This window comes from Bactrocera neohumeralis, unplaced genomic scaffold (assembly GCF_024586455.1).
Source record: "Bactrocera neohumeralis isolate Rockhampton unplaced genomic scaffold, APGP_CSIRO_Bneo_wtdbg2-racon-allhic-juicebox.fasta_v2 cluster09, whole genome shotgun sequence".
In the NCBI taxonomy this organism is placed as follows: Eukaryota; Metazoa; Arthropoda; class Insecta; order Diptera; family Tephritidae; genus Bactrocera; species Bactrocera neohumeralis.
Window position 1 is genome coordinate 22,660,904 of NW_026089622.1, and position 22,471 is coordinate 22,683,374.

Sequence of the window (22,471 nt, forward strand, 5' to 3'; positions counted from 1 at the left end):
AAGGTACTAGAAAGGCTAATAGATCTACACGTAAGAGCAATAATGGCGGAGAAGTTATCGAAGTCCCAACATGCGTACATGAAGGGCCGATCAACCGAAACCGTCCTTCACGAGGTGATAAGTGTAATCGAAAAATCACTACACCACAAACAATACACCATGGCTGCATTTCTAGACATAGAGGGCGCCTTCAACAACATAGAAGTAAATGCGATAATTAATTCTCTGGCACATGGTGGCATAGACGACACTGTGTGCAGATGGATACTATCGATGCTTGAGAATAGGAAGATTATAGCTTCAAACGGCGCTGCAACACAAACAAGCTATGTGAGTAGAGAAACGCCTCAAGGGGGTGTTCTCTCTCCGATTCTTTGGGTTGCAGCGCTGAACGAAATACTACTCCAACTAAACGGTGAAGGAGTGAAAGCAGTAGCGTAAGTAGACGATATAGTGTTGTTGGTTTCAGGCATGTTTCCTTCAGCGAGATTATGGAAAGATCACTTCGCAGGTTAAACCCATGGGCTAAAAACAATGGTCTAGGAGTTAACCCGAACAAAACAGAACTGATGCTATTCACTAGGAGAACCAAAATACCTCAGTTTCAACTTCCGGTACTAAACGGTACAACACTCACTCTATCCCCCACAGCTAAATACTTGGGGGTGGAGATTGACACCAAACTGTCCTGGAAAATAAATATAGAAAAAAGAATTAACAAAGCATACAAGGCCTACTATACTTGTAAGAAAATCGTCAACAAGAATTGGGGCCTTAAACCAAGTATAATCATGTGGATGTATACGGCTGTCATAAGACCTATACTTACATATGGAGCTCTGGTATGGTGGCCAGCGCTAAACAAACAATACAATATTAGAAAATTAAATGGAATACAAAGAGCAGCATGTGCGGGTGTTACGGGTGCAATCAGGTCATGTCCGACTGATGCGCTCAATGTGATCCTGCATCAATTACCAATGGACATTTTTATTCACAAAACAGCGGCTATTGCGGCGATAAGAATAAAAGAATTGGGAGGTTGGAAACAGCTGAACTACGGACATAGTGTAATTCTAAACAAGTTCACTATTAACAAATCAGACTACATTCTCCCAAAGCTGGATTTCAGTAGACACTTCCAGGTGAGGATACCATCTAGACGAAAATGGAGAAGAGGTTCAATAGTAGAGGAAGATACCACCTCAGTCTATACCGACGGGTCCAAAATGAACTGCGGAGTGGGCATGGGGGTATTCTCCGCTGATCTAGGCATATCTCTCTCTATACGTCTACCGAACTCGGCTAGCATCTTCCAAGCAGAAGTACTAGGCATAGAAAAAGCCTGCGAGGTTCTATTAGAAAACCACGGAAATATACATAAAGCAACTATATTTACGGACAGCCAGGCGGCCCTTCTGGCATTGTCTTCACCCATGACAAATTCCAGTATAGTTCACAGCTGCAAGAGAGCACTAAGCTCAATAAAAGACAAGCTCCAGCTAAACTTGATCTGGGTTCCCGGACACAGGAACTTTTTCGGTAACGAAAAAGCAGACGAGTTGGCAAAGGCAGGAGCTTTCCTCAATGAATCCGAGGCGGAGCTAATACCAAGCCCGCTAGGATCGATAAAAGGAGAGATCAATAGACAATTTCAGCAAATTGCAAACAACAGGTGGAAAAACATTACAAAATGCGTCATAACTAAACAATTATGGCCAACATATGACAGGAAAAGAACAAATGATTTATTAAATAGGTCAAGAAAAAGTATTTACAGAATAACAGCTACCACAACAGGGCACTGGCCATTTGGGGAACATGCGTCCAAAATGGGATTGCCCTACAACGATATCTGCCGTGGCTGCGGAGTAGCAGGGAACAAGGAAACAATTTTCCACTTTCTCTGCGAATGCCCAGCTCTAGCACAGATCCGACACAAAACACTCGGAATCCACCAAGCACCAAATCTTGAATGGATTTCCACCAAAAGCATATCGGACATAAGTAGTTTCATCGAAACCTCAAAATGGTTTGAGAGAGAAGGTGAAACGTAATAGCAGATACAGGTGGTTCTACGAATAGTGTATCAAAATGGCACATCAAGTGCTAATTGAGCCCGATAGGGCTGCACTCCTACCTACCTACCTACCTACGAACAAACGAGGAGACGCTCTTCTCAAGGCATTCTCATCGCTCGAAGTGGTGCTATTAAATACTGGAAATAGGAACACTTTCGAAAAAAATGGCCGTGGATCCGTGATTGGCATCACGTTTGTTAGTAGCCCGTTGGTACGATCAACATGCTGGGAAGTGTCGGACCTCTATACACATAGTGACCACCTAGCTATCATAATGGAGATCGGAAAATCCAGGAGTGGAATATACACGCACGCAAAGATGGTACAGACAAAAGGATGGAAAGCAGAAACGTTCGACGAAAATCTCTTTTGGCTTATGCTAGATGACAACATCGCAAATGTAGAAGATACAGAACGACAGGCGGAGATATTGGTGAGGCATGTCAGCATGTGACGCTGCAATGTGCAGGAAAAAACAAGGCGCTAACGCTTACAGTGAGCCTGCATACTGGTGGAATAGTACAATCGACAGCCTGAGAACTGATTGCAACAAAGCCAGGCGTTTTTGCCAGAGAAGACGAAGTGGGCCAGAATACGAAAACCTGCGCGAAAGAATTAAAAGGAAACGCCGTGAGCTCAAGAAAGCAATCAAAAGAAGCAAAGTCTCCTGTTTCAAAGAGCTCTGCGAAGATGCCGATGAGAATCCATGGGGCGATGCGTACAAAATAGTGATGTCAAAACTCAAAGGAAACAAAGGGAGAACACCAACCTGTCCCACCCTTTTGAAAAACATCGTGGAAACGCTTTTCCCTACGCAGAGGAATGAAGGGCCTGTATTAGCAAATTTATCTACGGTAATAGATGCACCATCGGTCACCGACGATGAAGTGATTGAAGCAGCCAAAAGGTTTGGAAATACCAAAACACCGGGTCTAGATGGAATCCCCAACAAGGCCCTTAAAACGGCTATTGCACACAAAGCGGTTCCCTTTTCACAGCTCTTTACCCGCTGTTTGCAAGAAGGTGTCTTTCCAAAAATTTGAAAGAAACAGCGCTTAGTACTTTTGCAGAAACCGAACAAACCGGCTGGAGAACCAAGTTCATACCGCCCTCTCTGCATGCTAGACACGCTTGGAAAAATTTTGGAGAGAATAATATGCGTACGTCTGGAGAAGCATCTGGAGCAAGAATATCCAGGACTCGCCGAAAACCAATTTGGTTTTCGTAAGCACAAGTCAACTATCGATGCGATCACAAAAGTGACAAATGTGGCAAGCAAGGCCATCGAAGGAACGAGGTGGATGTATGGTACGAAAGAATACTGTGCAGTCGTAACGTTTGACGTTAAAAATGCGTTCAATTCTGCGTATTGGCCATACATAATGAGCGCTCTGGAAGACAAAGGAACACCGAAGTATCTGTTGAGAATTATCTCCAAATACCTGTCGAATAGGCTGCTACTCTATGATACCGATGAGGGACCAAAACAGTACAGGGTGACGGGAGGGGTACCACAAGGCTCAGTGCTAGGTCCACTGCTGTGGAACGTGTTATATGACGGAGTACTTCGACTACCATTAGAAAGAGGGGTCCAAATCATCGGGTACGCCGATGACATTGCGGTAACGGTGGTAGGAAAAGAAATCAGTCAAGTAGAAAGTTTATGTGAAGACACCGCTTCAAGAATAAAGAGCTGGCTCACGGCAAAAAAGCTTCAATTAGCAGCCCAAAAAACGGAAGCCGTGCTAATTACCAGCAGAAAAAAATTAGAAAATGCTACTTTTAATATTGATGGCCATAGCATAACGACTCAGCAGTCGTTAAAATACTTAGGCGTTGAAATAGACACGCGGCTTAATTATTACACGCACATTGAAAAGTCATGTGCAAAAGCGACGCGAATAACGGTGGCCCTATCCAGGATGATGGCTAATATTGGAGGACCAAGCCAGGGCAAGCGAGCACTCTTGGCTAAAGTGAGTCAATCGGTGCTAATGTATGCGGCGCCAATATGGGGACCAGCAATGTATAATAAGACATACGCGAAGAAAGCAAGAACTCTGACTCGGCTAAATGCAAATTTGTGGAGCACGGTGTCACGAGGCGGCCGGGGTCATAGCGGGTATCTACCGCCGGACATAATGGCGTTAGAGCTAAAAAGAGTCTACGAAAAATCAAGAAGCGTTAGGAGGCGTCTTACAACAGCGGAGCGAAATAAAGAAAGGGAGGAAAGTTTATGTGAGTGGCAGAGGCGCTGGGACATAGCAGACAATGGAAGGTGGACATACAAGCTAATCAGAAATGTGAAACCATGGGTGGAGAGGAAGAATGGCGATTCTGATTACTACCTGACGCAACTCCTGACCGGACACGGATGCTTTCGAGAGTACCTGTACAAATACGGCCACGATAACGGAACAGAATGATCATTCTGCGGAAATGGCAGCGAAAACGCACAGCGTATTTTCTTTTACTGCCCGAAATTCGAAGCAGGAAGAAAAGACATAGAAAGTATTATCAACGAACGTGTGACCCCAGAGAATATCGTGCACCACATGATAAAATGCAAAATCGTGTGGAATAAAGTGAAGAATTGGTCCGCAATTGCGATGCAAGAACTAAGAAAAAAGGAAAGGCAACGAAGTAGCGATAGCAGAAGCGTTAGAGAAGAGTAGTCCAGAAAGGTGCCCACGAAGAGCCAATTTTGGCTGAGCCTGGTCCTGCGAAGAAATGCTTAACGGCAGTCCCGTAGGATCAGTGAAATGCAGTCGGAGTTAGGGTTTAGTACGTAGGTGTACTGCTACGCAAGTTCAGCATGGTATGATCATCCATACCGGGCGTGGTCCCGAAAGAGGTGTACCCTTAGCGTGCAGTATGAATCGTGCATGCCGTCCAGGACTGACGGTATCTATGAAAGATTCTCCCTTCGAAACAAAAAAAAAAAAAAACAACTCGCACACAAGACAACTCACCACACTTGTACATCCACCCACTCATCAAAAAGGATGGACATGGAGAAAGCAGACACAATTCGTTCTACACAAGCCGCCCGGCCACAATCGTTTCTTACTTTCGCTTATATACTGCGCCGCGTCGACACCTTCCGCATATTTACATCCATCGGATGAATCTTGCGCGCTGCGTTCAGCATTTTGATTCAACCGAGATCCTGCACATCGTTTTCTCTCATCTTGTCTCCTCGCCGTGGAATTTTAATCGCACGTTCGCATGTAACGAGTACATTTACATTTTTTTTTATACACATATCTAATGTTTAAGTGTAAAATGTCAAAATTACCAGTTTTTAATTAAATTCATATACACTCAAACCAACAACAGTATTTTTTATTGCCCCGCCTAAACATGGTCCTTCGAGCCTTAACGAAAGGCACCTATAACCGACAAATTAAAAACAATAATAACTAATATAATAACAATAATAAATGAATTTGGTGGCAATCGAAGTGCGAAAGTGAAATATATACAGTGTGCAGTGAAAAAAAACAGTGCAGTGACCCAACCAGAATGAAAATCACAAAAAAAAACAACATACCCACATATTTATATACATACATATACAACAAAAAGACAAAAAGTGAAGTGTCACAACAAAAAAGAAAACAAAATAAACAAGCAGAACAATAGTGCTTTTATATATATACACATACATATATATACTGCACAGAGTGAAGTAGACGTGTTTATTTTGTGTTCCTCAAATTACTTAGCAAATTCTGTAGTTTATTGGGAAAAGTTAGTTTCTTTTTTGTGTGGGACATCCAGAGAGGTTAAACGACCTAAGTGGACATCAGGCCTAAAGAAAAAGATAAGTACACTTCGATTTTTAATAATATATAATCATTTGCACTTACCTTTTGGTTTTTTTTCGCGCCAATTTGTGAAAAATAAATACATTTATTTCCCCTTACAGGAGCGTGCACTTAATTTGTATTTTCATTATTCTGCTGTTTTGTTTTCTTTGTTTTGTGATCTATCAGCTGTTCCCCTTCTCGTGTTTTCGTTTTTTCTTTTGGTTGGTGCATTGCCAACTATTCTAGTTTTAAGTTAGACAGTAAAGTTAGGTACTGAACGTACACATCGAGGGTGTTACAAAACTATTTTTCTCGCTGAGGTATAGCCTCCGAAAATAGTATTGGGCAAACACCGGATAATCCTTTCCGAAGGATTTCGAAAATATTGAGAACACCGCCTATTGGTAAAAATGAGGAACCCACCGCTGCTGGATCAAAGGAGAAATGTGATTCTGCCGATCAAGTAAGCAAGGAGAATAAGTGTGAGGAATTGCAAAATGGAGAAACGGTCAGCATTTTTAGCAAACTGGGCAAAAAAATAAAAAAAATAAAAGAATTGGAGAACATGATGGCGGGTCAAAGGCACATTAACCAAACCATGCGCGAACTTGTGAGCAGCATAGTGGCGTTACACGCAAAATCGGAGAAAGTAGAAAACCCACCGAGAAGAGTGATAATAGGAAAATCATATCAAGTCATTATTGGTAGAGATGATAACACCCCAAAGAGAATGCGAGAGGCATCAGGCTTTTTACCGCCCACAAAAAAGCCAAAAAACGTAGTTGAAAAGGAGCAATTGTCGTATAGTGGAGCAGTAAAAAACACCCAAAAGGATACCATGACTCTCCCAAACGCAAATGAAAGATGGATAGACGTGGTTAAAAAGAGAAAACCGATAGAAAAGAAAATAAAAACAAAACCGGATGCCATCATTATCACGAAGAAAGAAGGGGCGTCGTATGCAGATATTCTGCGGAAAATAAAGAGTGACAGCGGGCTTGAGGAGTTGGGTTCGAACGTAACCTATGTTCGAAAAAAACCTCAAAGGAGACCTTCTTTTAGAACTGAAAAATGAAGCAAACACGAAAGCCGAATCTTTCCAAAGCGTCTTGGAATTAGTGGTTGGAGAAATGGCTATGCTACAGCCTAAGACCCACAACGTTACCATTGTATGTAAAGACCTGGACGAAATAACAACTCCAGAAGAAATTTGCTCAGCACTGAAAAGGGAGTGTGGAATCCAAAGTCTGGAGACAACGAATGTCAAAAGTCTGCGAAAAACGCGTAGTGGCACACAAATAGCACTTATATGCATGCGCGCTCAAGATGCTAAGGCCGCACTCAAATTGGGAAAAATAAAGATTGGGTGGTCAATCTGTCGCCTTCGAGAATACTCGCCTATTCCCAGGTGTTATAAGTGTTTCCATTTAGGTCACATGGCTCGTAAATGCTGCAGTTTGACAGACAGATCTTCCCTATTCACGCGCTGTGGAACTGCAGGACACTTAACAAAGTCGGGCACAAACGTTCCGAGCTGTATGCTCTGCAAAGCGTAGCACTCTGTATTGAGCACGACTTGCCCAAAGTACCTCGAGATGATGAAGTCTCTAAGTAAATGAAGATACTCTAGCTGAATCTAAACCATTGCGCAGCAGCACAAGATCTGCTAGATCAGACAAACATAGAAGAGAACATTGATGTCGCCATACTAAGTGAGCAATACTCCCAGCGTCCGGAAAGCACATGGATTGCAGACAAATCTGACAAGGCAGCAGAATGGTCCTGTAAAGAGCAACCTTTTAAGACCTGCTCCAGAGAAAAACATAATTGCTTCACATGGGCGAATATTCAGGGGATTTATTTTGTAAGTTGCTACGCTCATCCCAGCGCAGCAATCGCAGAATTCGAGGATTTCCTCTTAAGGCTATCTTTAGAAACCAGAGGCAAAACACCTATTATAATAGCGGGTGATTTTAATGCTTGGTCAAGTGCATGGGACGGCAGATGTACAAATCACCGCGGGCGGCTAAATCATGAATTTCTGAGTCAAACGCACTTAACAATAATGAACACCGGAACTCGAAACACTTACCAAAAAGACAATAAAGGATCCATAATTGACATTATGTTTGCAAACGATTCGCTGAGCAGGCACATTAAGTGGGCGGTGTCTGACATATACACAAACAGTAATCATATAGCAATTATAGAACTTTAAGAACTTTTTAGCAGAAACCCCTGCCGAAAGCGAAGCTGGAAACAACAAGAATTCAACCCAGACCTGTTTGAGCTAGTCTGGAGTGCATCAAAGGAATCAGGTGACGGCGCCGCTCACCCGGTATCAGCAGTTCGAAAAGAAACAATGCGTAGAACGTCACATTACAACAAGCGAAGGCCTGTATATTGGTGGAATGAGGAAATTTTTTGAGAAAGCTCTGTCACTCAGCTAGACGGCGTCTACAGTGTAACCGGGGTGAAACGAACGAAAACCACCTTAGGGAAGAATTTAAAAGTCACAAGAAGCTCCTGAAGTCGGCAATTACCCGTAGCAAAAAATTATGTTTTGAGAAGCTGTGTGAAGAAGCAATCATTGACCCTTGGGGTACTGCTTACAAAATATGTATGTCAAGATTTAAAAACAAGCAGCAGCAACATAAAGATGCATCTTTTATGGGAAAGGCCGTCGAAACATTATTCCCGAAACACGACCGGATTTCATATGCCAAGCGACGAAACGAAGCTGCAGAGTCACACCCGCTTGTCACGGAAGACGAACTGTTGGCAATAGCAAAGAAAATCAAAAACGCCAAAGCGCCTGGGTTGGATGGCATACCAAACAGAGCTCTGAAGGAAGCCATAAGCTCAAAACCTCGAGTTTTCGCTAAAATGTACAACGCTTGTATAAAGGAAGAGCTATTCCCAGACTCTTGGAAGGTATAACGTTTGGTTCTGCTCCCAAAACCAAAGAAACCACCTGAAGAACCGTCATCATACCGACCTTTGTGTATGCTCGACACAATGGGTAAAGTGTACGAAAGTATAATACGGACTATCAGAGAGACAATACGGCTTTATAAAAAAGAGATCCACTATTGACGCACTACGAGAAGTCGGCGATACTGCGAAATGTGCAGTAAGTGGCAAAAGATGGAAAGGTGGCACAAAAAAGTTCTGCGCACTGATTACCCTGGATGTCAAGAATGCGTTCAACTCGGCAAAATGGGCATATATAATTAAATCCCTGGATGAAATACGGGCCCCTGAATACCTCATAAGCATAATAATGAGTTATTTTAAAAACAGAAGGCTGATTATGTATGGCGGGGTGCTAAGAAGACAGCAACCAGCAGACGTTAAACTAGTAGCTTATGCGGACGATCTCGTGGTCGTAGCAGTGGCCAAACAATTAGCCGACCTGAGAAATAAATGTAATGAGTGCTAAAATGGTCTACGCCAATGGTTCTCTTCTGTGAGTCTGAAGCTAGCGGAGGAGAAAACTGAAGTTTTACTCATAAGTACTTGGAAGATAGAAGAACGAATAGAGCTCACTATAGGGGAGTGCGAGATTACCTCGCAGCCGCAACTGAAGTATCTGGGAGTAATATTGGATTCCAAATTAAAATTTAAAGAGCAAATGGAGTATTCTTCCGCGAAGGCAAACAAAATTTACAATGCCCTATCGAGAATGATGACCAATAGAGGCTGTGTGCGTTCCAGCTGGCGATTCTTATTAGCGAAAGCAATGAGTTCCGTAATTCTCTATGCGGCACCAGTATGGATACAGGCAATGGATATAAAAGCGTATGCTAAACAAATAATTGCAGTGCATAGCATAGGCTTTGTGCAATTCGAGTAATAAGTGCTTTCCGGACGATATCAACCGACGCTGCTAAAGTATTAGCCAGCATGCCGCCTATTGACATCCAGGGAGACGAACTTGAGCGTCTTTATCAGCTATCAACGCCTAAAACAGTATCGGCAAGGACAGATGAGAGAAACAAGAGCACTAAAATGTGACAGGAGCGGTGGAATTCCTCATCCAAAGGGCGATGGACTCCCCGACTTATACCAGACATCCACTCATGGATAGATAGACGACATGGGGACCTAGACTTTCATCTGAACCAAATACTTAGTGGACATGGATGCTTTAGAAGCTATCTTTTCAGATTCCACAACAACATTAGTCCGAACTGTCCGACGTGTGCAGAGTACATAGAAGATTCTGAACATGTATTATTTTATTGCCCTCGATTTTCGAATACAAGGGAAAAGCTAAAAACCACACTCGATGGTAGTTTTACGGTCGATAATTTAACGACACTCATGTGCCAATCGACTGATAAATGGAAAGCTGTCAGCGAAGCATCAGCATTCATAATGACCAAACTGACATCTCTTCAACAGACTAGGCGTCCGTCAGTCCGCGCAATAGAGGAGACTTAAATGTCGTGTCCCTCCCACGAAGTAATACTTAACCGATGGTTCCGTGGGAGAGTCTTGAGTTGGGAGTAGGTTAGGCTTAGCGGATTAAAGTTCCGCACTCCGGCTTTCGATGCTTCCCCCTACTATAAAAAAAAAAAAAATATATATATATATATATACATATGTACATACATATATAAAAACAAATTAAAAAGTACAGGAAATATGGACAAAATTCCTAATTTAACTGAAAACATTAATACATATTAAAAGTGTGTGCCAACAAAACCAAAAATATATAAAGAAATCGAAAGAAACTAAAAACAACACGTAAACCGGGCGTGAAATCGCATATAAATATTAACAAATTAAGCGGGCGCGAATCCAAAAGCATGAAAATAAACACGCGAACAACCAGCAGAATAGCAACGAAACCAGAGAGAAGGAGTTGACATCCGAGGCCCGAATAAACACAAACCGATATACGCACAAACAACAACACGCACAAGAAACCAAGCAGCTGGAAGAAGGAAAGAGGAATTGGAAGAATACGAGCATGGTATGATATACACAGGAATATACCCTACAAAACCAAAGTGAGCGTATTGAGTTCATTTATTCTAATTTTACCATGCATATATGTATGTAAAACTTTCTGGTTTATTTACAATTCTATAACGCTACTTTAATACGGTTAACAAACATTTTGGATTTATCGAAAATAATCCGGCCTATTATATAACTAGCTAATAACCGTTTGCCTATTTATGTTTAGTAATACCTCTTCTGTTGAAAAAGAAAAACAGTAAGCAGTATAAACATAAGCAAAAGAAAATTTAAAAGTAAAACTAGCAAAATCAACAAACAAAACTAAATGCAAACATACATATGTACATATATGCTTATTGGCACACACATACCCTACATTGGGTACTAAATATCAAATTATTAAATTATAAATAATTTGAAAATAAAAAAGGCTATTTTTTTGTAAATAACTAAACGGTGGATAAAGTAGCACGGAAGATTACAAAATACATTTATTAAAACAAATACAAAAAATCAGTTAAATAAAATCTTCATAATTTGTCAACACTGTATATATGTATGTACAAACACTGTATATAATACATACATACATACATATATTAAAACATAAAAATCTTCAAAGCCCAGGATTGCGTACAAAAAGCGAATTGATCTCTTTAACGAGCTCTCAATCGCTTACGAACAAAGCATAATCAGAAATACATACTAACAATTCGTGCATACTTATGTAAAAACAGCATTGATCTCTTTAACGAGCTCTCAATTGCACAAAACATAAGCAGGGATAATGGGATGCCCAACTTATTCCAGTGTGAGAGCGCCTCAAAATAAGCGTTTTTTATAACACTTTCCATTATGGCCAGATCGAACAAAATAAGAATTTTTGGGCATTTTAAATTAAAACACCCAACATTTATTACGATTGCAAATTATTATATATTGGACTTTTAATATATGACGAAACTACTTAAATCCTTTTTTATGATTTTATGGTATATTCAAACAACTGACTTTTGATCTTTCAATACTTAATAAGGTGAATTAAGCCTGTTAGTTCTCAATTATCAAATGTTGTTAATCATTTGTATTTGAAAATTAATTCTATTATGCATCAAATCACAAAACGTTTCATGAAATATATTTAAATTTCGCATTTTCTTTGATTTTCATTGTTTTAAATTTTTATTAGCGATCTTGAACCGCGGCAACAAATTCTTCCGTTTACATATTTTTTTGGTAAGATTTCAATCTGGCCGTCTCTCGTTTCCAATTGCTAAATGTCAAAACCTCCCCAATCCAGTCAACTGTCTCTTCCAGTGAGAGAGGAGTTGGACATCTCTTTCAGCCCTATTCTGAAAAAACCTCTCAACTGAGTTGAGAGGAAAAAGTTGAGAGATTTCTTGTGAGGCATATTTTGTGAGGCTATTCTTGCTCAAACCTCATAATAAAAAAGCTTAAAAAAGTCACCACGTGAGGTAAAAAGCTTTTTGCTGTCAAACAGCTGTTTTAGTAAAAATAAACAAACAAAAACACAAATGGATAATAAAGATAAGTATGCGTCTGTACTTGAGGGTGAAACAATCCCAATGTGGGTACAATCGATTGCGCCGATTGTGCCCTTGATCCCAAATTTCGTGTAAAATCTTTAAGAGAAAATTTATTTATTTATATTTATTTGTATTTATTTATCTTACCCCTTCTTTGTATCTGAAACATCCTGCGCGCTTGAAGGGCAATAAATTTCACTGCCCTTAACATCCATAATTAATTTCGAAATAAAGTGCAGAGCTCTAGACACAGAGGACTGGCTCATAGAGAGCATATAACTATTACCAACGCATTTTTGGTAAGAGCCATGCCCGTAAAAATACAAACACGCCAGGAAACGCAGATCTAAAGATATACTCGACTTCTGCACATCATGCGGCACCAATTCACCTATAAGTACTTTACATAGCGATTTTGGGAATCGAAATGTATTTATAAATGTTGTGTCTTGCATGGTAAAAGGATCGCTTTTGTCTCGTAAACCCTTCAAAATTTTCCTCCTACCCCCCGATTCCTCCTCCTCAACAATTGCCGCATACACAAAGAACAGTACCTCCATGCTAGTTATAACACTCAAATATTTTTTAAAAAATGTCAAATATTGATGTAAAACAAAACAAACACAGAGGTAATAGAGCCCATACACGAGCACACAAGTGCGTTCGATCGGTGTGAATTCGTTTGCCCATACACGACACACAAATCCAGACAGAGTTAACATGTGCGACAGGCAAGCGGAACCTTTCTTCGAATTTATTTCTAATGTAGCACTTATATATATTTCTTTGTATGTATTTCGATAATAAGTTATTCCAACTTTTATTTTTCTTACACTATATGTATGAGCGCTTAGCCAAAAAGCGAAAACTTTGAAGCGTGATTTCTCGGTTTTTCATTTTTACGATTCTTAATAGGCGGGCAGGATAAAAAAAAAACTAAACGTCGTATAGGATTAGGGCAAAGTTTATTATCATTGGCATAAAATTATCTTCTATTTAAACTAAAAAAATATTAAGAAAAATCAAGTTTTAACATATTTTTAAACAGCATAAATTAAAATTTTCAAAAAGCCACTATTTATTCAACTTTTAATAAAATTTTAAATTTTACACTTTTTTTTTGAATTTTCTTGGTTTAACTAGATGATAAATTAATAAAAAATATGTATCTCTTTGAACTTTTTGTTTCCGATATAAATTGCGACCTGCATCCTGCCCGCCGTCCGAAAACTGCACATGCGAGATGCATCGGGCAATTGCTTCCCAAAGGCAGAATATCAAAGATTTCGTATCCAAAAAATTTGTGAAAGATGTTCAAGTATATATGTAACTATAAAGCCTAAAAGTTTCGCTTGAATCAATTATTTCTTTCCCTCCCAAAAAAATCGATTTTTTGAAGCCTCGAAAGCAGGCTCTGCCCTTAACACTTGCCATTGTCCGCGATCTTCACTATTCGGCGACACGAGAGAAATGAGATTTTGTGCGCCGACAACGCCATACACGATACACATGCTCGCGCACCGATCGTAAAAAATCAAACATTTTCGCGAACATGGATCGGTACGCGAACAAGCCCATACACGACAAACTGCAAGCGCACACATACCGATCGAACGCACTTGTGTGCTCGTGTATGGGCGCTTTAACCCTCACTATAGTGAGAAACATCACTGTAGTGAGGTTGGTGACTTTTGTGAGGGCATGAGAATAGGGCTGTTTATCTCTGACATAAGTACCCGCATACGTACATATGTATGTATAAACAAGTCCACGTATTAGGGTGTACCTAAATACAAAATTTTCGGACAACAAATACGTTAATTAATAAAAAGAGCGTAATAATAAAAAAAAACTCTTTGAAAGAGTATTCATTTATTATACATAGGTACTTTATCGCTTCTAATAGATACCATAAATCAGTACCTATACACTGAGAAAAACTTTATCAATATTTTAATATAAAAATATAAAAAATACAAAAATGGTTAATGACGACACAAATCAAAATACACCTGGAGCTACATGCTCAAAACAGGTTTCTAGATTTATATCAGAAAGTGACAGTTTAACAAGATTTTGCACTAGATTTGCCTCTTCACCGATTCACGAAAACTCGGAATCGTTATTAGAAATAAAAAGTCAAAATCTGAAAAATTTTTGGACTCGCCACCAAGCGGCTCATGACGCCATTGTAATTTCTGACGACTCAGATCTACCACACAATTTTAAATTATCTGCTTACGCCATATACGAAAACTGCTTAGACCAGTACGAAGAAACAAAAGTTATGATTTACGATCAACTAAAGCTCATTAAAGCAATTGCACCTACTCCCCACTGTAGAGTAGAGCTGCCACAAGAAGACAGTCAGAAGTTCAGGCATCCAACTCGAGGTGCCCGCAAGTGACACAGAAACCTTTCACGGAGGTTATGAAGAATGGCCGTCCTTCCGGGACATGTTCACTGCCGTGTACATAAACCATCCTCAATTATCACAAGCGCAAAAATTGTATCACCTCAGATACAAAACCAAAGGTCAAGCAGGCGTATTAGGCAAACAGTTCGCTTTTAATGACGAAAATTTCAATTTTGCTTGGGAAGCTCTAAAAGCACTATATGAAAACAAAAGAATACTTGTCGATAAGCAAGTAACGACACTATTAAACTTGCCTAAAATCAAGAAAGAAACAAGTGAAGAATTTGTACGACTACAATCCACTGTTTCTAATTGTTTGTCGATTCTTTCGACACAAAATATTCCCACAGAAAGCTGGGACCCAATTCTGGTAAACATTTGCACCGCCGCAATACCAGAAAAGTCGTTACTTCTCCGGGAGCAATCGCTCTCATCACGGAAAAAGTGCCCAACGTGGCAACAAATGAACGATTTTCTCACCACCCAATATGAAATTGCGGAAAGGTTAGAAGAAAAAATAATCAAAACTAAGAACATTAAGCACGACCAAAATGGAAGCTTAAATAGACCCCAAGCTGGAAGCAAACACAAATCAAACAAAATTTTTAACAAAACACAATCGTTCACATCCGAACAAAGAAAACATACGTCATGCGAACTATGAACAAAAGGGCATAAGCTTAAAACTTGCGAGAAGTTTAAAAAATTAAACATTAACGAAAGGAACAACTTTGTCAGATCAAAAAGACTCTGTACAAACTGCTTGTCCCATACACACAATCTTAAAAGTTGCAAAAGCAAATTTAATTGCTCATATTGTCACAAAAGGCACAATTCAATGCTTCACTACAGCACATTTCTTAGCTCACCCCAAAGAAGCGCTTATACACAAAGAACCACTGGTATAATTGCGAAAGCAAATCCAGAAACCCGAAAAAATTGCCAAGAGACACCATGTTGCTCAGAGGCACAAGAAGTTCAAACGCTGCACAGCGAAACACAAAGTGGTCTAGTTACAGAACTAGTTACCACCATACCAACTCAAGTTGATTATAATGCAAACCTTAATTCACAATTAAGGAAATTTCGAGATATAGGGAAACCTCCTCCTATATTAAAAGCACATACAACTTTTCGGCCCCGCAGGATGGCTTTCGCCAATAATGAAAACCAATTCTGAACAAATCCTAGAGCGGTGGCAGGCTACTAAACGCCAAATTAGTGCATATGCACTAAAAACATAAAACATAAATTTTCAAAAATAAATAAAATCAAAAAGAAGGTTACTATACTCCCAATGCGATACATTGACGCACCTGCTCTTACAAAAGCTAAGGTCGCTTTTATCACAACTATCCAACCACTCCTCATATGGGTGGGTTATGGGAATCCGCTATACAAAGCATCAACTTAATTTTGAAGAATTTTTTACTTTATGAATAGAAGCCGATCTCCATTCATGGCCATTCTCTCGCAAGATCCCTCTAATTTCATAGTCCTAAATCTAGGGCTAAGGAGTACCCATTCTGGCCACATCTGAGCCAGGCGTGGAGTTACTATCCTTTATAAGCCGATAACATAGAAAAAGCAAATAAAAAACAACCGGTATACCATACCGATGAAATAAGAAATTTTAAATAATCGCTAATGAAATGAATACAAGCAAACAACGCATAAACTTGTTTGCCATAATAATGAGTCGTCATAAAACCAAAATCAAATAAACCCGCAAAATAAAGTTTCTTCTCTTAAGCACCTACCCGCATATTAAAATGCACATTCTAATACATGTGGTATGTTTCAAACCAAAATCCGTTCTCTACACACACGGATAAATATGAGTGGATTACAACTCTATCAAGAAATCCTTCTGCTGTCAGAACGTATTCCGCGCTTCGGCTACTCTACCAGCAGTTTGCCGAAATAAATGCAACAGCATATACATACATATGCAATACTTGGCAAAATATTCGCCTAGGGGGCCCAGGATGTTTAAATGAGTTAAGCATCCCCCCACTTTAATCGGAAAAACTAGCACACACTAATACTTGACGACACCACACTCGCACACAAGACAACTCACCACGCTTGTACATCCACCCACTCATCAAAAAGGATGGACAAGGAGAAAGCAGACACAATTCGTTCTACACAAGCCGCCCGGCCACAATCGTTTCTTACTTTCGCTTATACACTGCGCCGCGTCGACACCTTCCGCATATTTACATACATCGATCGGATGAATCGTGCGCGCTGCGTTCAGCGTTTTGATTCAACCGAGATCCTGCACATCGTTTTCCCTCATCTTGTCTCCTCGCCGTGGAATTTCAATCGCACGTTCGCATATAACGAGTACATTTACATTTTTTATACACATATCTAATGTTTAAGTGTAAAATGTCAAAATTACCAATTTTTAATTAAATTCATATACACTCAAACCAACAACAGTATTTTTTATTGCCCCGCCCAAACAAATTTATCAAAAATATTAAAAATTAAAAACAAAACACATTCAACAATAGACAAAATTATTTGAAAGTTAGTGAGCTTTACAAAATGAACTCGAAATGTAAGAAACTGACATGCGATGAAAAAATTATATTTTTATTTCTTTAATTTAATTTCATTTACACTATATTTGAAATTAATGTTTTATTGAAACACGAAGTTTAGTCGCGGTATTGCTTTAAAAACAATAAAATCGGGTGCTTTGTTATAAGCACAGAAAACCTAGTTTGTGTTTTACTCATTAAACGTAATAAATTTAAAAACTATAATTATATAATATAATTTAGTTTACTTATGCTTACTAAAAACAAAAAAACGCTAATTTGAAAAAAAAAACGAAAAATATCGAAAAAACTTTAAGGAAGTATAGTGTCAAGGTTTGCATGGCCACGAGCGTAAATTACCCATTGTAGGATTTGTATTTGTGAGATATCGTTTTAATTGCTCGCGAAGTGGGACCACTTTTCTAAAAGAAGTGGTTTTACTTGTTCGTCCCAGTCAGTCCCATCCAACCAAAATTCTTGAATCCGGATTTTGGCTTGTATCATAATTAGCCAAAGCCATCCTGCGGGGTCAAAAAGTTTTACCACAGAGGATAAAATTTGGCATTTTTTAATATCATATTCATATCGCATTCCATTGGATGGTCAGAGGTTTTGTTGGACTTTCCTTTTAGAACATAAGGAAATTAGTGTCCAACAAATTTTCGTTTGGTATGCTTTTGTTGTTAACACCTTGGTTGCCAAAGGAAATTCTGACCTTGTGTTTTCAGACAATTCGTGGAGTGTTCGAATGGCTAAGTATGAGGCACAGTTAACGCCAAAGGTCACTATGTTTAGCTTATATTCGCGTGGTGGACCATTAGGGGATTTTCGCTGAAAATCTTTATTGTCTTTATGTAATAAAGAAAATTAAATAATATTTATAATATTTTCCGACGTCCCCGTTGAATATGTATTTCTTAGAATATACACCAGTTTCAATAAGCAGCATTTAATTTGGTTGGAGCGTGGGTCCTGTAAATAGGATATCATTTAGGGAATTCCCCGAGACAGATTTTGAGGCGTTGAAGACATTTCTTACTTTAGTTGTTTTTTTATCTGGCTTTATTACCGCATGATGTGGCATGTAAAATGAGTAGTATTTGCCGTTGATGATTTTTTCGCATGGGCTTATTTCCTCCATATCCTAACCTTTTTAAGTAGGGTTTCTTTCCATACTTTGAAAATGCTGTATTGCAGAGGTGCGAGAATGACCTAAGGGGATTGTGTTGGGAAATTGTTGTTTTAGTGGTAGTCGTAAGACTTACTGTGACGTAGCTACCTAGAAACTAGGCGGGACAGTGCCCCGGAGCCCTCGAATCTTTACCTGATCTCGATTGAACTGAACTTTTGGAAACTTCTCCTATATTCAAAATAAAATCATGACAACTCAGTTATGTATAGGGAATTCTCGTAAATTATTTCTGTCGGTTAGCAGTGTTGTCAATTTGACGGACAAGTGATATGCGCGTTTCATTGTGAATTCGAGTTAAGATTTTTTTTGAGAACTGTTAAAAATTAATGCTGTATCAGGAGTAAGTAAACTAATGTCAATAAACTTTTTTGTACTGGTCAATATAGTGGTGAAATTTTATTTAATTTTGATGTCCGTCAATAAATCGTCTCAAATCTATAGATTCCTGCTACAGCTTATTGTATAACGCGAAGTATCGTGAAACAAGAAAAAACGTTAACTTCGGTTGCACCGAGTTTAAATACCCTTCGCAGGTGCATTTCTCTTAGTAACTATGTGTTCTGTTCGTATGGAAGCTATATGCTATAGTATATCGTTCTGAGCAATTTTTTTGGAGATTATATTATTACCTTAAGCAGTAATCCATGCCAAATTTCGCGAAGATACCACGTCAAATGCGAAAGTTTTTCATACAAACCATTTTCATACCAAATTTCGTTAAGATATATCGTTAAATGTGAAAGTTTTCCATACAAGCCCTTGATTCCGATTGTTCAGTTTGTATGGTAGCCATATGCTATAGTTAACCGATCTGAACAATTTATTCGGAGATTACATTGTTGTCTTAGAAAATATTCTATACCAAATTTCGTGATGATACATTGTCAAATGTAAAAGTTTTCCATACAAGCCCTTGATTCCGATCGTTCAGTTTGTATGGCAGCTATATGTTATAGTGGTCCGATATCGGCAGTTCCGACAAATGAGCAGCTTCTTGAAGAGAAAATGACATTTGCAACATTTCAAAACGACATCTTAAAAACTGAGGGACTAGTTCGTATATATACAGATAGACGGACAGACAGACAGACGGACATGGCTAAATCGACTCAGCTCGACATACCGATCATTTATATATATACGTTATAGGGTCTCCGACCCTTCCTTCTGGGTGTTACAAACTTCGTGACAAACTTAATATACCCTGTTCAGGGTATAAAAATGCAAGTCACCTATCCGTCCGCTGAATAATTGGGGTCGTTGAAACCGAAAAATCTAAAAATTATGGTTTTTCTTTGCCACTTTCACACAAGCCTAGTGTTCGCCCCTGCACAAGCTCTGAAAGAAAGCCGTTTGCCAATAGTACATACAATACATACCCCACCAGCCCTTTCCCACGATCTTGTCCACAAGATTATCTATCCTTTTACACCAAATATACTAAACTTAGCCTTGCTTGTTCGTTATGATAAAATGACCGTAGCATACCAACAAAATGTCTTGTGGGGTGATTTTTCGGTTATATATGGCACCCATAAGGTATTTTGTTGGGATGCGACGGTCATTTTATCATAACGAACGAAAATGTGAAAAAACTTACAACTTCAAAAACCACATATCAGTTTGAGTAATCGTCAAAAATATATCGCTTTCACAAATAAATATTTAAATATGTTACCAGAGCTTTGAAACAAAGTTTTAGTGTTTGGCAAGGCTAAAACGCACAGTTCAATGAAATTTCATTTCACAATGATTTTGTCAGTTAATTATATCGGTCGAGTGAAAAACTGTCAAATGGCTTACAAATTGTAAACACTTTTGTAAATTCGCAAAATATTATTAATTCTTTCGATTTTGATGAAAAGTTTTAGTGAAGCGATTGAATATTGTTGAGACAAAAGATTTGAATCATTTCTAAAGAAATATATCGGCCTATTGATAATAAAATTGTCTATTAAGTTGTGATTCAAATGGAGAAGACGTTTCTTGTGTTGTATATAAATATATACATATATTATAAGTTCAGATGTATCAGATGTATGAAATTATGATAAAAGAATATTCATATCTAAAGTGATCTCTGCACATTAAAGAGGATTTAGTATTAAATATATCATTTCTTTTGCAAAATAACACCCATTTTTTGGCAACTTTTAAATCGGCCGGAAAACTGAAAAAACTCGTTTTCGATCCTTTAATTGCATAATAATTATTACAACAAGCCACTGCATATTTCATTTTAAAAAATTAATATATTTATGTTTAGAAATTTAAATAAATACAACAGTACACTTTCACTGGTTTTCTTCATTTGAACAATTTCCACACATGCTACTCTATTTATTGTGGATGTGCCTAAAACTACTTATGTCTTTTCTCGCAACAATATTCTAAACATTTCACTGAAATTTTTCCTGCAAAGACGAATGAATTAATATTATTTTGGAATTTCCAAAAGTGTTTACTTTTCTGTTTACAATTTGTATTCATTTCTATGCTTGTTCTTCTCAACGCAAAACTGTTGCGTCACGAAATTGTTGCACAATGTATTTGTTTTTGTAAGAATTGTCACGAGCTAAACCGAAAAAAACTAACTGTAAACTAGTGTCGTAATCTTATATTCTGTCATTCTTGCTTCTGCAGTTTGACAGACCAGTTTTCATTTCTATGAGAATTTTGAAGAAGTAACACATCCTTTTTACACATATACCGACGGCAGTTTCATTTCGGTGTTATTAAATTTAGTACAACGGGTATTAAGACGATAGTGTTAAACTATAAAAATTAAATAAATTTTCAAAATAATTTAATATATTTTTCCAAAACATTAATATTTAGTTTATTATTGTTAATTTGCAGAAAAATTATACAAAATGGATTTGCGAATGAGCGAATTCGGCAAATTCAGCCTCCACTAGGAAACATCCCCAAATGGGTTGGGGCTGATCGACTTCGCCGGGGCCCGAAATATGGGTATCTGTGGTACTAGATCCCAGCATAAGAAAATTCATCAAGGTTGTCTCTGTGTCGAAAAACCACCAATCAGATCGATCATGTTGTGATAGACGGAAGATACGTCTCCGTTTTACGTGAGTACGCTCCGAGGTCCTGACATCGACTTGGACCACTATCTTGTTGCAGCCAACATTTACACCCGTCTCTGTGCTGCAAAAAACGCACGTCAACAAACACAAGGAAGGTTCGACGTCGAGAAGCTGCAATCACAACAGATAGCCGAACGATTTTCTACTCGGCTAGCACTCCTGCTCACTGAGAGCACTCTTCAACAGCTCGGTATAAGGGAACTGTGGGACGGCATTTCAAGCTCCTTATCATTGCTTTGCAGAAAATGCAAAAGAATAGCTGGTACGTCGAGGAATGCCGTGTCGCAGCGGAGGGAAAACAGACTGGAAAAGAGAGAGGCCGAAATGAGTGAGTATGAAGATCTTGTCCAGCTGGCCGACAGATATAATACTCGAAAATTCTATGAAAAAATGCGGCGACTAACAGAAGGTTTTAAGATCGGAGCATACTCTTGTAGAACCCAAGTAGGTGATCTAGTAACCGATGCCCATAGCATACTAAAATTATGGAGGGAACACTTCTCCAGCGTGCTGAATGGCAGTGAATGCATAACACCAGGAGAAGGCGAAACCGATTTCACATTCGATTACGACGTTCCATTGCCCGACCATGAAGAGCTATTTAAACACGGCGGCGAAGAAGTGATAAGGAGAATGTTTCAAGGTTCTGTCGAGCGTATTGTGTGAAAAATTAAAGCCCACCGTCAACAAACTGATTGGGCCTTACAAAGTGTGGCTTTACACCTGGCAAATCATCTGACCAAATTTTCACCATGCGCCAAATCTGGGAAAAGACCCGTGAAAGGAGAAT

At 38.9% G+C, this 22,471-nt stretch overlaps 1 protein-coding gene across 3 annotated transcripts in view; it reads left to right on the forward strand.

Annotated features, from left to right (window-relative positions):
• LOC126764069 (uncharacterized) overlaps nucleotides 1-22,471 on the forward strand; it is a 378,237-nt gene that overhangs the window by 268,914 nt on the left and 86,852 nt on the right. The gene's annotated exons all lie outside the window — the stretch shown is intronic.